Raw genomic sequence first — 18,004 nt, 5'->3', positions numbered from 1 at the left:
TGTACCACTGTGCCATATTCCAGAAAGTCAGTGAGTAATGGGCTCTGGCAGTCAAAGAAATAGGTTATCATGACTTTTCCGGAGTTAGCATTCCTGTTGTTTTGACTAAATAATGGTTCCATAGGCAATCGCAAATATTTATTCATGAAGACGTTGACAGTCTCACAATGAGCTAAATATATGAACGATTATGCCGATTGTCTTTGAAAAAAATGAACAGTTTACTTTTTCTCACCTGTCTCGTTTTAATTTGACTGCTCCTTATAGACATCGAAAACAGTAACGGCTTTCATATCTCTCCGTTGAGTTACTTCCGAAATAACTCTTTCATGTGACGATGTCGCCCTCTTAAGAAGGACGTGTTGTGTTTTACCTTCTAGTAAATCCTAAATACAGCCACTAAACTGGTCCTTTTGTCCGTAAATTCTTATGTGACGAGCAATCGCATACTTTCCGCAAGTTAAGGAACGCTGGATTAACTTGGACGCTACAGTTTACTGCCCTCAAGAACTCACGAACGAACAGAGCGATTTGAGTTTCACAAGATGGTTGCGTACTACGCATTGATAGTGACGGATGTGGTCCTCCCAGAATGAATACTTTTAAATGGTATGAAACGTAGAATGGCGGCAGGAGGTGCAGTGACAATAATCATTATAGTTTCACCGAGTAGTTCTGATTAGTTACTCCGCAATAGGCAGGCAGGCTGTTGCGGGTAGACTAATGCGAGCAGTTCGCCAGAAGTCACACCATAGATTTTCAGGGAACTAGTGAGGTTTTGTGATAAAAGAAAAACAAATATAGTACTCCAATTATGCATGATGGAGACAAGGTCTGTAGGGCGTGTCTAGTTCAAGTATTATATTACAATTTGAATTGGTCAGGTAATGGGCGTTGCTAAGTGGAGCTTGAGGCGGTGTGAAGAGTGACTGGACTGTGGGTGGCTGGGAACAAGTGGCATGAATGACGCCATATCCTGTGGCATTCCGATGAAATGGTTTGGATCAGGCGAATAGCTGGAGGCCGTTACCTGCCATCATGTGTAAAGACATCAATGAAATAAGGTGGAGATCGTGTTACGCTTTTTTTTGTGTGTCTATAGGGTGTGGTCTTCTTATTGTGCTTACGAAAACGCTAAATGCGATTGGATATGAACACAATATACACCATCGTATAAGGTATACAACAGAGGGACAGTTTTAGGTCATGACTGTGTTAGGATGACAATCTACATGTGCATCTACATCTACATAGATAGCAAATCACTGTACGATGCGTGGCGGAGGGTACCCTGTACCACTGCTAGTCATTTCCTTTCCTGTTCCAGTTGCAAATAGAGCGAGGGAACAATGACTGTCTATATGCCACCGTATAACCCCTAATTTCTCGTATCTTATCATCGTGGTACTTGCACGCAATGTATGTTAGCGGCAGTAGAATCGTATGGCGGTCAGCTTCAAATGCTGGCTCCCGAAATTTTCTCAATAGTGTTTCTCGAAAAGAACGTCTCCTTCTCTCCAGGGATTCCCATTTAATTTCCCGAAGCATCTCCGAAACACTTTCGTTTTGTTCGAACAAATCTAGCAGCCCGCCTCTGAATTGCGATGTCTTCTTTCAGTGGAACTCGGTACGGATCCAAAAATCCGAGCAGTACTCAAGAATACGTTGCAACAGCATCCTTGGGTGCGGTCTCTTTTGCAGGTGAACCACTCATTCCTAAAATTCTCGCAATAAACAGAAGTCGACCACATTCCCTGCAACAGTTCTCATATTCTCCTTCCACCTCATGCCAGTTTGCAACGCTACGCCATATGTTTAAACGACTTGACCCTTGTCAAACAGGACGCTACTAATACTGTATCCGCACATTACAGATTTGTTCTTCCTACTCATCCGCATTAACTTACATTTTTCATCATTTAGGACTAGCTGACGTTCATCACACCCTGCGGAATTTTGTCTGCGTCGTGTTATATCTTCCTATGGTCATTCAAAAAAGTGGTTCAAATCGCTCTGAGCACTATGGGACTTAACTTCTGAGGTCATCGGTCCCCTAGAACTACTTAAACCTAACCTAACCTAAGGACATCACACACATCCATGCCCGAGGCAGAATTCGAACCTGCGACCGTAGCGGTCGCGCGGTTCAGGATTGTAGCGCCTAGAACCGCACGGCTACGGTCACTCATCTACTACACCTTACTCTACACCACAGCATCATCAGCAAACAACCGCAGATTGCAGACCACTGTGTCCGCCAATTCATTTATATATATAGAGAAAAAAAGCGGTCGTATCACGCTTCTCTGGGGCACTCCTGATGATACCCTTGTCTCTGACGCACACTCACCGTCGCCGAAAACATACTGGGATCTACACACATCAAAAAAAGTTTTGTACCACTCAAGTTCCCAGAAATCCTGAAAATAGACGTTAACTGTGGATATTGTATCACAGACACAGTCCCTTTGACTGTTCAGAGATGTCACTAAACCTCCCCCCAGAGATGTAAACAACCACGCATGAGTAGCACCTATTAGATGGAGGCGGGTCCGACAGCCGATCAGTTCCAGTCATTCCACCAGGGAGGAGGTACACGGATCGTGTTGTCTGTAGTTCAACCATGCCTAGAGGGTCAATACAGCAGTTTGATCGCATCCGTATTGTTAGTTTGTGCCAGGAAGGGCTCTCAAAAAGGGAAGTGTCCAGGCGTCTCGGAGTGAACCAAAGGGATGTTGTTCGGACATGGAGGAGATACAGAGAGACAGGAACTGTCGATGACATGCCTCGCTCAGGCCGCCCAGGGGCTACTACTGCAGTGGATGACCGTTAACTACGGATTATGGCTCGGAGGAACCCTGACAGCAATGCCACCTTCTTGAATAATGCTTTTCGTGAAGCCACAGGACGTCGTGTTACGACTAAAACTGTGCGCAGTAGGGTGCATGATGCGCATCTTCACTGCTGACGTTCATGGCGCGTTACAGATGGGTTCAACAACACGAAGAATGGACCGCTCAGGACTGGCATCACGTTCTCTTCACCGATGAATGTCGCATGTGCCTTCAACAAGACAATCGTCGGAGACGTGTTCGGAGGCAATCCGGTCAGGCTGAACGCCTTAGACACACTGTCCACCGAGTGCAGGAAGGTGGAGGTTCCCTGTTGTTTCGGGGTGGCATTGTGTGGGGGCGACGTACACCGCTAGTCGTCATGGAAGGCGCCGTAACGGCTGTACGATACGTGAATGCCGTCCTCCGACCGAGAGCGCAACCGTATCGGCAGCATATTGGCGAGGCATTCGTCTTCATCGACGACAATCCGTGCCTCCCTCTTGCACAGCTTGTGAATGGCTTCCTACAGGATAACGACATTGCTCAACTAAAGTTGTCAGCATCTTCTTCAGACATGAACCCTATCGAACGTGCCTGGGATACACTGAAAAGGGCTGTTTATGGACGACGTGATCCACAATTACTCTGAGGGATCTACGCTGAATCGCCATTGAGGAGTGGGACAATTTGGACCAACAGTGCCTTGATGAACTTCTTGATAGTGTGCCACAACGAATACAGGCATGCATCAAGGCAAGAGGACGTGCTACTGGGTATTAGAGGTGCCTGTGTGTACAGAAATCTGGATCACCACCTCTGAAGGTCTCGCTGTATGTTGGTGCAAGATGCAGTGTGTGGCTTTCATGAGCAATAAAAAGGGCGGAAATGATGTTTATGTTGATCTCTGTTCCAATTTTCTGTACAGTTTCCGGAACTCTCGGAACCGAGGTGAAGCAAAACTTTTTTTGATGTGAGTATTACTTAACAAGTCTTTGAGACACTCACGTATCTGAGAACTTATTCCATATGCTCGTACCTTCGTTAACAGCCTGCAATGGGGCATCGTGTCAAATACTTTCCGGAAGTCCAGACATATGGAATCTCCCTGTTACCCTTCATCCGTATTTCGCGGTATATCATGCGAGAAAGGGCAAGCTGAGTTTCGCACGAGCGATGCGTTCTAAAACCATGTTGATTCGTGGACATAGGCTTCTCATTCTCAACAAAGGTCAGTGTGCATCCTATCATAAGAACGGCATCCGAGAGGCAATGATTTGTGGAGAATAACATTACCCAACAGAGTTCACGCCGTCATAAAGACGAAGGATGGACAAACCCATAAGTCAATTGAAATGGACAGAGCTCGTACTATGAATACTGAGTCACCTTTTTCTTTTCTGATTAATATTCCTGCTTCTGCAGTATTGTTTAGCAGGTTTCCTGCGAGAGTATACTGGGAATAATGAGTGAACTTAGGAATTCTGTTGAGAAGTTTACGGTTTCGTCTTGGTTCATCATTACATCAATGATCAAAAATATCCGGACCCCTATTAGTAGTAGTAGTAGTAGGTATTCTGCCTGCGGCAGGTCTTGTCGTGTGTTAAGCTTCTTCCACTTTTGCCTGTCCATAGTCAGTCATTTCCAGCTTTAAAATGGTCAAGTTTTTGGTAATATTAGCGTAGAGTATGACTATCAATTCAGCACAAGGGAAAATATTCAAATGTTGCGGAGAGATTAAAGCGAAACGTGTTTGGCGCACGGACAACTATATGTTGCGTGGTCGAGTGTTGGTCAGCCAGAAAACTAATTCGTTTTTGCACACGAAAGCAAAAAGTCAACTGTAATTTATAAAAAATTTACTTTGAATACGTTAGATGGGATACAGATGAGGTGATAACTGCATACACTTTTTAGTTCAGAAAAGAAACAGAGTAAAATAATCGAAGTGAGACCTCTTCACCTTGTTCCTACATAATAAACATGCTGCGCAGTGGTTGGTAGCGTCCAACAATTTTTTGCGATGCAAACTTTCCTGGCTACCTGATGTTGGCGTACTAGCCTTCCTATGCTCTATTCAATACTTTCAAAGCTATTGCCCATACCGCGGCCGGAGTGGCCGAGCGGTTCTAGGCGCTACAGTCTGGAGCCGCGCGACGGCTGCGGTCGCTGGTTCGAATCCTGCCTCGGGCATGGATGTGTGTGATGTCCTTAGGTTAGTTAGGTTTAAGTAGTTCTAGAGGACTGATGACCTCAGAAGTTAAGTCCCATAGTGCTCAGAGCCATTTAAACCATATTGTGCATACCAAAGTATGCTCTACCACGACGAAGTAGCGCTACGAATACTGATGTCAATATTGTTGAACATGAGTAGACGTTTCTGGACGCCAACAGTGTCCCAGTCTTGTCATAAATCGATTTCTACCATCATCTCAGCTTTCCTTAGGTTGTGGGGAACGGGATTACATCCCTCAAAACTATGTTGCCACATAAACGGCAGTATGCTTGCAAGCAGGACAGAGGCCAACATGACGGTAAAACGATTGAGCCAAACGTCCCTGATGGATACTACTAAAGAGATGGATCCATGAAAAAAATTGGTCTTCGTCACAGTGTTCACTGTCTGATCACAAGTACCCAGACACTCCTACGTAATGCGGAGTTGACCACTAGGAGTCACGAGAGACGCAATTGCCAATATAAAAGAGGACAGAGACTTGTGTTGTCAGAGTAACAGCTGAATGTGTCGGTCAGGAGAGTTCGGCGACTTCGAGCGTGGTCTAGTCATTGGACGTCACCAGAATAATAACTCCAGCAGTGACTTTCTGTTCCTTCTATAACTTCCTAAGTCGACTGTTGGTGATGTGACTGTGAAGTGGAAACGGGAAGGAACACGTGCATCTGCACCAAGACCAAACAGACCTCATGTACTGACGGACAAGAATCATAGAACATTGCAGAGGGTGGTTATGAAAAATCGCATGAAATATGCTGAAGACATAACGTGTGATTGCTAAAGTGCTACCAGAAGGCCAGCTAGCACAATGAGTGTGTACAGGGAGTTCAAAAGAATAAAGTACAATGGTCGAGCAGCTCCTCAAAGGCACACATTACAGTGCTCAGTACTAACCGACGTTTGACGTAGTGGTGAGAGGACAGTGGATGAGTGGAAACGAGAGATTTGGTGTGATGCATCACGCTGCACCCCGTACCAATGCGATAGAAGGGCTTGGATTTGGCGAATGCCAATGTTGTGGCACAGGGGCCTTTTTAGTGGTTAGGGTGTGGCCTCCTTATTCTGGTTACGGAAACGGTAAATGCGAAAGGATATAAACACAATTTAAAGTATTGGAGGTATGAATTAAAGAACGCCTGAAGTCACAACTTTTTCGTGTTTTATTAACTACACGATGCACTTCGGACCCTGTGGGTTCATCGTCACGTGTAATTTGCCTTAAGGCATGTTTTATTTCTTCTCTTGAATGAGGTGAAATGCATATTCCTGTCACGAAAAGGTTTAATGTTAGGTTATGAATTTCGTAAGTCGAACGTGGAAAATATGTGCAAATGAACAGTGTAAACTTACCACATAATCCAAGGAAAGCATTTTAACGTTTTAGTACCGGCAAACGTTCTTTTCTGCGTCGTTTTAGTACATGTCACTTCATTCAAGATGTACATTTGCACACACATGTTTATAAACGCTTCACAGACGTTATTGTACATGGCGTTGTGAAAGATGAATTTATTCGTAGTGCTAATGATATAATTATTAAACAATTGACATATGCCAGAAATAACTTAAGAAAAGTCTTTAAAATTACTGAAATAACTATTGCTTGCGAAATCTGTTTGTTCATTTAACACAGACTCTGTTTTTTATTTTTTTTTTATTTTGTGTAGGTATATCTCCAGTTGTTCTAACAGACTTAGGGTCTTCCCATTGGCTTCGTTATGTAATATTACCAAATTGTTTTCGAGAGTGTTGATGACATGTTTCGTTTCCAACATATGTTGTGCAATGACTGATTTTTCGTAATTCTTGAGCCTGAAAGCATTTACATGTTTTTGAAAACGGGTCTTGAAGTTCCTGCCTGTTTTCCCTACATAGTAGGCAGGACAACTGGGGCATGATACTGTGTACACTCCGCTGTTGTTGTATGTTTGTGTATTTGATTTTACGTTATGGATGAGTAGGTTTCCTAACTTATTATTGTTTGAGAATGCAACAGTTACATTTGTTTTTCTGAATAGGTTGGCTATTTTTTGTGATATGGGGCCCAGGTGTGGGATAGTGGCGAATATTTTCTCTTCTTTCACGGTGTGTCCAATGGCTACAAGCCAAAACAATTCACAATTTAAGTAGACAAATACACAAAAGCAAGACAACGAATGGACACACTGTGGAAGAAGAGAAAATATTCGCCAGTATCCAGTACATGGGCTCCGTATCAAAAAAGCAGTGCCAACAGTTATTCTTTTGTAGATATACCACGTTGAACTAGTAAACAACGAAGAATGGTTTGCAAATACTAAGCACATACTCAAGAATTAATTTAATTAGAGTTTTGTAACTTTTCGTGAGCCAGCTATACTTCGTTAGGATACACTGAACAGTACTGGAAGTAACACCTGACCTCGCTACGGCCAGATTTGTTGATTAGTTCCGCCTTAAATCTTTCCAGAGGTTCACAGATATTTGACGGCTGTGACCGAGTCCAGTGACTGATCGTTGTTCAAAAGATATCACGCCATTTCGAATGAGAATTCCATTACATTTAAGAGTTTTTATGGCAATTTGTCAATCTTTACACCAATCGTTGGACATCTGTAAGCCTTTTGCATTGAACAAACATTTTATAATTACGTTAATTCCCTGTACAAAACTTCATAGTCTGCGAACCGATTCAAGAGGAGAAAAATTCCAACAAAGAGAATAAACGATACATTTATTCTGCAAAGGAAATGTGGAGAGAAGTGCTGGGTAAACTCGACGCCACATGTAAGATGCTATCGATGTAGAGGCGCTATCGTATCTCTTGTCAAGGACATCCGATTAATATAAGAAGCTAGCCGCACGGCGTGATAGAAATTGCTTTCCTGGCAGCATCGGTGACGACAGGCGTACGGAGGTAAGCTAGCGCTTATCGCGAAGCAGGGCTGGTCAATGATCGATACACTCAAAACACCAATGTTCAGAGTTTATACATTGATGTTTGCATATCGATACTGAAGACTTTGTGGTAAGTCGTAATATAGATGTTAAAGACAAAATTTCGACCTTCGATGTTAGCACGAAACCAGTCTACCTGCTGTCACTGGAAATAACTGTTTTGTCATTTAAACCAATATTTTTCTGAACATATATCGTAACGACACACTTACTACTTGGCAAAGATGGTCGTTAGAGGGGTGGGAGCTGCAAGGGGTTCAAGGGGTTAGTGGAGCGTTAGGGAGGGAGGGAGGGAGAGAGTGAGAGAGAGAGAGAGAGAGAGGGTGAGAGAAAGATTTTTGAGTGAACTAAGGTAGGAACAGTGCCTATTTTTGTATTTAAGCGTGGACTAATATATTGCATTGTTCATTTAGTTCAACCTTTAGCGGTGTCAAGAAGTGCTGTAAACACTTGATACGTTACAGAAAGCAGAGGAACCAGATTTTATTTACGAAATGATCATTATAAAATAACAGAAGAAATAGTAATTTGCAAACCGGAATAGAAATGGACTTACCGTCAGAAAGAAAGCATTCTAGAGCTTAAACAATATCTATTAGAAGTATGAGGTTACATCTTCGATAGCTCCTATTCAACGGCAAAAAAGCTACAGAAAGTTGCACTTAAATATTTGAGCTGCATAGACACATTGCTAGTTTCTCAAAGACTGATGTTCAGTCTGTCAACAACGTAATAATCTGGAGGGGAAACTTCTCTCAAAAATGTTGTTTTTACAATCTGCAGACATAGCGTTGTAGGGTATGTAATATTAATTATTGCTGTATTTATTGGTTAATAAATATATTAGATATATTTGTGTGTTGATTTTTATGCCTTTTTATAAATTCATCTTTTAGCACACATGTTAAAAACATCACAATTTTAGGAAAGATTATTTCTGGTCATCGAAATTTATACATCGATGACGAAACCGATATCAGCGTCGATGAATCATCAGCCGTGATGATATATCAGCGTAAATTATTTCTGACCATCGACGTACATACATCGATGATGAAATCGAAATTAGCGTCGATGATTTGCCAATGTCGCACATCCCTATTACGAAGTCCATATTCCAGTTTCATTTAACACGATGTCACTTAAAAATAAACAGCTGCTGAACTCACTTTACTCCGGTGGTATCGATCATGGGAACTGAGTGTTTTCAGCGTATATATTCACCTAATCCCCCAGTTTCAGCAATTAGTGTTCCATCTATCATGCTGTAACGCTTGGGTAGACTACATGAACGAAAGTGCGTTGGATATCATAAAGTCCAAAACGTTAGCAAGAAATGACGAGAGTGGGAAGTGGAGTTCACAAAACATCGTACTTCATAATTTCATAATACGAGATGATCTGTTTTACGACGAACGTGTAAAAATAATATTCCTAGATGGATAGTGAATTTTACAGAGTTTAGTTTTTGAAGAGAAAGGTGTCAATAATTGTTACTGCAGAACTTTAAGATTCATCTGGTTCGTTTCTCGGAATTCTGTATTTCTATTTTACATTAGACGAAAGTATCATTGTAGGCAAAGCAAGGGATTCCCGTGGAGAAAGTTTAAGGAGCATTGAAACCTCATATATCGCCATTGTTACATTTATGAGTTTATGCAATAAAGTACAGGGAGCGAAAGATTATTTACAAATTCCACAGCAACTAGGGTACTGTTATAAGAGAAGAAGGACATGAAAAGGAAGCAGTGGTTGAGAATGAAGAAAGACAAGACCGCCCCAGATGTTATTCAATCTGTACATTCAGCAAGCGTTAAAGGGAACTATAGAGAAATTTGGAAAGGAAATTAATGTTCAGGGTGCAGAATTAAAAACTTGCTGATTACAATGCAATTCTATCAGAGACTTGGAACGTGAATTGTGCCTTGAAAATGGGCTATAAGATGAACTTGAACAAAAATGAAACACGAGTGATAAATGTAGTCGAATTAAATTAGACGATGCTGAAGAATTAAATGAGGAAATGAGACACGAAAGGTAGGCGAATTCTACCCTTTGGGCAGCAAAATAACTAACGACGGCCGACATGGAGTGGCATAAAATCTACTAGATTGGCTATAGCAGAAAAAGCATTTCTACAAAAGAGCAATCTGTTAACATCAAGTATAACTTAAGTGCCAGAAAATCTTTCTAGAACGTATATATGTGGGGTTCTGTTCTTTCCGACATGTCTGTTTTTGCTTCAGCGGCCGCATACAGGGTGAATCACTTAAAACTTGCACCGCAAATGTTGCAGAAATGCTGTGCGGCCTTTGCAGAATGGATTGGTAAACAGGGGCTCACATTGTTAGCTAATAAACAGATTGTAATAATACTTTGAAAGTGTATCTTTTGTGCAAACGTACACTTTTCATATCTATTTGCATTAACAAACTAAAAGCTGATTAGATTGCAATGTCATTGGTGTTGGTTGCAGGATGATAGTGCAAGTCGTTTACGAGATATCGTATTTTGAAAAGTTTCAACACCGACACTTGTTTGTGCCATTCAATCTGCGTAGTTGCTAGGTACGATGTTGTTATCTTTGCTTTCAGTGTGCTTGTGCGTTCCTTGAGTGCACTGCAACTTGCTAGTCATTTAATGTGTGGCAGTCCAAGCGGGAGGTCGTGAGTGGACGATGAGATTTACCAATGCAGAAAAAACCGATTCCGCGCGGTTAGGGGCGCCATGTCACTAATCGTGCGGCCCCTCCCGCCGGAGGTTCGAGTCCTCCCTCGGGCATCAGTGTGAGTGTTGTCCTTAGCGTTAAGTTAGTTTAAGTAGTGTGTAAGTCTAGGGACCGATGACCTCAGAAGTTTGGTCCCTTAGGAATTCACACACATTTGATCATTTTGCTGTTAGTGTATGAAGAGTGTATGAATCTTCTACGGTATATGAGGCTAGATATCTTAAAAGACGTCTACCACCTCGGCAGTTCTCAACATTTATTTCCCAACGTCTTCAACCAGTTACGTGAAGGTGGCGGTGTAACTCCTACACAACATAACAGACGGAAAGAAGTGGCGGTAGAAGGGTAGGAAATTAATCTTCTTGATGCTGTAGAAATTTATCGGCACGTTAGCATCCACATGAGGAAGTGGTATGTATCAAGAAAGTGTCCTGCGCATTCTCCATCGACATATTTTCCATCCCTATCACTTCTCTCTCCATCAAGAGCTGCATGGAAACGATTATGTGCATTACGACAGGATGCTCCATTGTTTAGTGATGAATCCGAAATTACCAATCATGGCCATCGAAACATGCGCTGTTGGTCTGTTGACTATCTCCGTTGGTTTCGTCAGGTTGAACATCAGTGTCCATGGACGTATATGTGTGGTGTGGGATTGTGAACCATTAGCTCATAGGCCCGTGTTTCATAGGCGGAACCCTGAACACACACAAGTATCGCGGTCTCCTAATAGACCATCTTCCACGGATGCTAAAAGACGTTCCCCTGCAGACTAGAAGGAACTTGTACCAACATGATGGCTGTCCAGCCCATAGTGCACGAATTGTTTCCAAATCGTTGGATTGGACGCAGAAGACCTGCACATGGTTGGCCCATTCCCCACATTTGACATTGTCGACTTTTTTTATGGGGAACTCTGAAAGACGCTGTCTACAAAGACATACTAACTAAACCTAATGACATGCAACGTGTTACTGCAGACTGCACGGACATTCTGATGAAATGTTAGCACGTGTGCAGCCGTCGTTCCGTACCAGACTGGAAGCGTATATTGCTACTGCCGATGATCATTTCGAACACAACCTATGACAGTCAACTGTCTCTACTGGTCAGAATCCACCTAACTACTGTATGCACTTGAGTTGAACTGTAGTGTGTGCTACCACAGGTATTGTACAAGTGTCGGTGTGGGAACTTTTCTAAATACAGTACCTCGTAAACGACTCGCACTAAAATCTTGTAACAAACACTATTGACATACAGAAACTCCTATTCTCTTCTTGCCTGAACTACTTATCGTTCAGATTCCACTTCTGCACATGGCTGCACTCCAAATACATTCGGTAATACCAGTGGTGACAAGTGACTAAGACTCTAAACCGGATTTTATGCTAGCGGTGCGCATGCGCGTGTGTGGGTTCTTTTGGACATGTCCGAATGCCCGAATCACACACACACGCACGCACACGCACACACACACACACACACACACACACATATATATATATATATATATATATATATATATATACGCTGATGGGGTCAGAGCTGATGCACACTAGTGGGAATTAAGTGAAGCTGCGAGCAGTGACGATAATGGATAGTGTTCACTACAGGTAAATGATGTCGCAATTTATCTTGCTATTAGTATGTTAAAGTCAATAGGCATTGTTCCTTTTATAAGTGTGTTTTTGCACAAAAAATACACTTTAGAAGTATTATTACATCCTGTTTATTAGCTAACAACACGAACTCCTATCTACCAATCCGTTCTGTGAAAACCTCACATCAATAGCACTTCTCATTTCCGTGGTGTAAGTTTTAGGTGATGCATCCTGTATATACATGACGTAATAGGAAGTCAGACCTCAGTCGCAATCGGGCATTTAAATAATTGAAATACTGACAAATTAAGATTTGTTCCAGACTGGGACTCAAAATCGGACTTCACTCTCTGCGCTAGTGGCTGCCTTTACCGCTTAGGCTATCTGAGCACACTTTCCATCCAACCCAGATTCTCAACTTGAAGTACACTACACATGTTGTGTGCACAATCCATTATCCTCACTGCTCGCAGCTTCACCTAATTCCCACAAGAGTTTGGATGTCGTGTGCATCTGTACTGAAGGAATCATTATTAGTCATCAAGAGTATTTACAGGGTGGTTCATTGATCGCGACCGGGCCAAATATCTCACGAAATAAGCGTCAAACTAAAAAACTAAAAAGAAGGAAACTTGTCTAGCTTGAAGGGGGAAACCATATGGCGCTATGGTTGGCCCGCTTGATGGCTCTGCCATATGTCAAACGCATATCAACTGCGTTTGTTAAAATAGGAACCCCCATTTTTTATTACATATTCATGTAGTACGTAAAGAAATATGAATGTTTTAGTTGGACCATTTTTTTCGCTTTGTGATAGATAGCGCTGTAACAGTCACAAACATACGGCTCACAGTTTTAGACGAACAGTTGGTAACAGGTAGATTTTTAAATTAAAATACAGAACGTAGGTACGTTTGAACATTTTATTTCGGTTGTTCCAATGTGATACATGTACATTTGTGAACGTATCATTTCTGAGAACGTGTGCTGTTACAGCGTGATTACCTGTAAATACCACATTAAAGCAATAAATGCTCAAAATGATGTCCGTCAACCTCAATGCATTTGGCAATACGCGTAACGACATTCCTCTCAACAGCGAGTAGTTCCCCTTCCGTAATGTTCGCACATGCATTGACAATGCGCTGACGCATGTTGTCAGGCGTTGTCGGTGGATCACAATAGCAAATATCCTTCAACTTTTCCCACAGAAAGAAATCCGGGGACGTCAGATCCGGTGAACGTGCGGGCCATGGTATGGTTCTTCGACGACCAATCCTCCTGTCATGAAATACGCTATTCAGTGCCGCTTCAACCGCACGCGAACTATGTGCCGGACATCCACCATGTTGGAAGTACATCGCCCTTCTGTCACGCAGTGAAACATCTTGTAGTAACATCGGTAGAACATTACGTAGGAAATCAGCATACATTGCTCCATTTAGATTGGCATCGATAAAATGGGGGCAATTATCCTTCAAAATGGCTCTGAGCACTATGGGACTTAACTTCTAAGGTCATCAGTCCCCTAGAACTTAGAACTACTCAAACCTAACTAACCTAAGGACATCACACACATCCATGCCCGAGGCAGGATTAGAACCTTGCGACCGTAGTGGTCGCGCGGAATTATCCTTCCTCCATAATGCCGCATCATACATTAACCCGCCAAGGTCGCTGATGTTCCACTTGTCGCAGCAATCGTGGATTTTCCGTTGTCCAATAGTGCATATTATGCCGGTTTACGTTACCGCTGTTGGTGAATGACGCTTCGTCGCTAAATAGAACGCGTGCAAAAAATCTGTCATCGTCCCGTAATTTCTCTTATGGCCAGTGGCAGAACTGTACACGACGTTCAAAGTCGTCGCCATGCAATTCCTGGTGCATAGAAATATGGTACGGATGCAATCGATGTAGCATTCTCAACACCGTCGTTTTTGAGATTCCCGATTCTCGCGCAATTTGTCTGCTACTGATGTGCGGATTAGCCACGACAGCAGCTAAAATACCCAGTTGGGCATCATCATTTGTTGCAGATCGTTGTTGACGTTTCACACGTGGCTGAACACTTCCTGTTTCCCTAAATAAGGCAACTATCAGGCGAACGGTCCGGACACCTGGATGATGTCGTCCAGGATACCGAGCAACATACACAGCACACGCCCGTTGGGCATTTTGATCACAATAGCCATACATCAACACGATATCGACCTTTTCCGCAATTGGTAAACGGTCCATTTTAACACGGGTAATGTATCACGAAGCAAATACCGTACGCACTGGCGTCATGTTACTTGTTACCACGTACTTATACGTTTGTGACTGTTACAGCGCCATCTACCACAAATCGAAAAAAGTGGTCCAACTAAAACATTCATATTTCTTTAGGTACTACACGAATATGTAATAAAAACGCAGTTGATATCCTTTTGACCTATGGCAGCGCCATCTAGCGGGCCAACCATAGTGCCATCTGGTTTCCCTCTTCAAGCTAGACGAGTTTTGTTCTTTGTAGTTTCTTCGTTTGATGTTTATATTTGGCCCGGCCACTATCAATGGACCACCCTGTATGTACATATGTGTGTGTGTTTCGGACATGTCCAAAAGAACACGCGCATGCGCACACATACACATACACATATACAAACACACACACACGTTTGCTGGCAGATAATGATTCATTCAGTGTGGCTGCACACTACGTCCAAACTCTTGTGGTATTCAGGCGAAGCTGCGAGCAGTGAGGATAATGGACGGTGTACGCAACATGCATAGTGTGAGACATGTTGAGAATGTCGGTTGAATGGAAAGTGTGCTCAGATAGCCGAAGCTGTTACGGCTGCCGCTAGCGTAAAATCCGGTTTCGAGTCTTAGTCACTTGTCACCACGGGTATCACCGAAAGTATTTGGAGTGCTGCCTTGAGCAGAAGTGAAATGTGAACGATAAGCAGTTCACGCAAGAAGAGAATAGGAGCTTCTGAAATGTAGTGCTACAGAATTAGATGCTACAGAATTAGATGCACAGAATTAGTGACTAAAGAAGTGGTACTGAATCGAATGCGAAAATACGGAATTGGTGGTACGAATTCACAAAAAAAGGGATCGGTTGATTGGGGACATGCTGAGGTATCAAGTAATCGTCAATTTGGTAATGTCAGAATGGGTCTAGAGTAAGAAGTTGTAGCGGGGGATCAAGGCTTGAGTACACTAAGTGGGTTGAAATGGACGTGGGTTACAGTAGTTATGTAGCGATGAAGAGGCTTATGCACAGTATAGACTAACGAGGAGAGCTGCATCAAACCAGTCTTCATACTGAAAACCACACAGCACAACAACATTTACCCTCTTGTGAAAAATGAGCCAAAATTTTGAAAAATTTGTGTTTGCTGAACTGGAATAGCTTTTTTGCACAGTTAGCATCGATCTTATAATATCTTTAAAATTTAGTGACGTACGTGCAGAAAAAAGTACTCAAAGTAAGGGTTTAGAGTTTTTGTAATAAGGCTCACCTGATATCCTTGGGGGTTGTGAAGCGTGTGACATATAAAAACAATCTGAAACGAGTGACGTTGGTATCGACTACATACGAGTGGTTTTCGAGGCTACTACGCTGATTGATGCCAGTCCCAACGACATTTAACCACTATGAGGAGATGAGGTGATAGAAAGGCACATTTTAATGTGGCGGTCTTTGGTGGAGGAGGAGGGGGTTTTTTAAACTATGACGGCTTTAGATAGCGGTAGAAGTCGGTCCTGAATACCTCGTTTACGGCAGTGCCAACATCAGCAAACAATCGCACGGCAGCTGTCACTCAATGCTTGATGTACTCCGCTTTGCTTTGTGTCGTATGTTGCTCACAGTTCTCCTTTGTAATGTTGAGTAATGTTGCCATGACTGGGTTCGAGTGAGATCGGTAGTCCTTATCTATGCTCGTGTATTAGTCGGCATTACCGAAGGCCACATTGTGGCATCTGCACTATAATGCATTACTCTGGAACGCTTGGTGCGATGTCATTCAGTGTTGGTGCATATACGGCCTATTCAAAGAAGAAATCTAGATGGCTTAGGACATCCGTGCTGTCGCTGTGAAACGCATCGTGGATGCGCAGGAGGTGGCTTGTATAAGGGGCGGTGAAATGAAAACGAGACAGGTGGGAAAAAGACAGAGTCAAGAGAACGTCCGCTCGGTTAGCCCAGTACCGAAGGCTGAAAGTTGAGGCTGTGAATAATATCTGTGACATAAAAGGCCGGCCGGTGTGGCCGAGCGGTTCTAGGCGCTACAATCTGGAACCGCGCGACCGCTATGGTCGCAGGTTCGAATTCTGCCTCGGGCATGGATGTGTGTGATGTCCTTAGGTTAGTTAGGTTTAAGTAGTTCTAAGTTCTAGGGGACTGATGACCTCAGAAATTAAGTCCCATAGTGCTCAGAGCCATTTGAACCATTTTTTTGTGATATAAAAAGTTGGAATTTAGTATCAGCATAAGGAAACTATCTGTGATAAAGTTTGTTAACAACCACAACATATTTCGTAACTGACTCTTGATAAAGTCTCTGTGGTAAACTGCTAGAAAGTGTAAAAATAGGAAAAGCGTCGGCCAAACATTTCAGAAAATTTGATTGTGCTTTTATACACACATACACGTCAAACTATGAGTATAAGGCAGTAAACAGAGCTTTCTTACTTCATCCATCGTGCTTTTGCTTTCTAAGCATTAAATAACGTCCAAAAATGTATTTCCCTTCCAATGGAGACTCTTTTACTGTTAAAAAATTATTTCACCAATCTGTGTTCCTATTTATGCACGGTGTAAGTTTTTCTGTGTAAAAGTATTCCTAAATGTAAAGCATCTTTCGCTTTTACATAGATATGTGGGGTCTCTTGTGGAAGAAAACTCGCGGAAAAAATGTCAAAGTCGTGACAGAACACTTGACTACGTCACGAGAACAAAGCAATTGTTTTTCTTTTCGTTTTCGTTTATCCTATCCAGGACGGGCTCCACTGAACTCACGTTATGTCAAAAAACATATTTTAGTTGACTTTCTGTCGCCGAAATCGTTAGTTACCTAAGGGAGGGAAGTCGTGTGGCTCACTTGTTTGTGAACTCTGTAATTGTTCCGTGTGTGATCGAATTTTGACTGTTTGCGTACCGTACTGTGTGAGGCGGGAAGTGTGGGCCAGCTTACAAGGTGACCGTAGAAACTTCCGCACATCGAGTTCATATTGAGAGAACGTGTAGACATGAGTAGGACTTCAATATATGTAAACAGGAACACACAACTCTCAGTTGTTTTCGAGAAAATTGAGTTTGAGTTTGAAAATTTCATGCGTACTTGTATACTTTGTGTGGTCGCTAGCATTCAAGGCGTCCGGAATCGAGCTGGTAAGCGTTTATTTTTATACGACGAGGCCTCTGGGTCGAATCTCACTGTCGGCACCTTTTTCCTTCATTCCCGCGTAATTGTAACAACAGATTTGTTATGCTTGTGTAAATTATCAATATTTAATGATTCATATATTATTTTCATAATATTTATCCTGGAAAAAGGAGAAATTTTTTTCGTAAGGAGATTGTAAATAAAAGAGGGCACACGAGAACCTCCAGTCGAATCAGTACAGCCATTTAATTTATCTAATTGTAACTACATCAGCGACAAATACCTAT

At 42.5% G+C, this 18,004-nt stretch overlaps 1 protein-coding gene across 1 annotated transcript in view; it reads left to right on the top strand.

The window, feature by feature from the left end:
• The first annotated feature begins 7,948 nt into the window (after window positions 1-7,948).
• LOC124803286 (luciferin sulfotransferase-like) overlaps window positions 7,949-18,004 on the top strand; it is a 75,639-nt gene continuing 65,583 nt past the window's right edge. The window contains exon 1 of the mRNA XM_047264468.1: window positions 7,949-7,963. The gene's annotated coding sequence lies outside the window, so the exon portion shown is untranslated. The remainder of the gene's footprint in view (window positions 7,964-18,004) is intronic.

The sequence above is a fragment of the Schistocerca piceifrons genome, chromosome 6 (assembly GCF_021461385.2).
Source record: "Schistocerca piceifrons isolate TAMUIC-IGC-003096 chromosome 6, iqSchPice1.1, whole genome shotgun sequence".
Taxonomy (NCBI): domain Eukaryota; kingdom Metazoa; phylum Arthropoda; class Insecta; order Orthoptera; family Acrididae; genus Schistocerca; species Schistocerca piceifrons.
The sequence above is the reverse complement of the archived record's forward strand: the minus strand, read 5'-3'. Positions and strand labels throughout refer to the sequence as shown.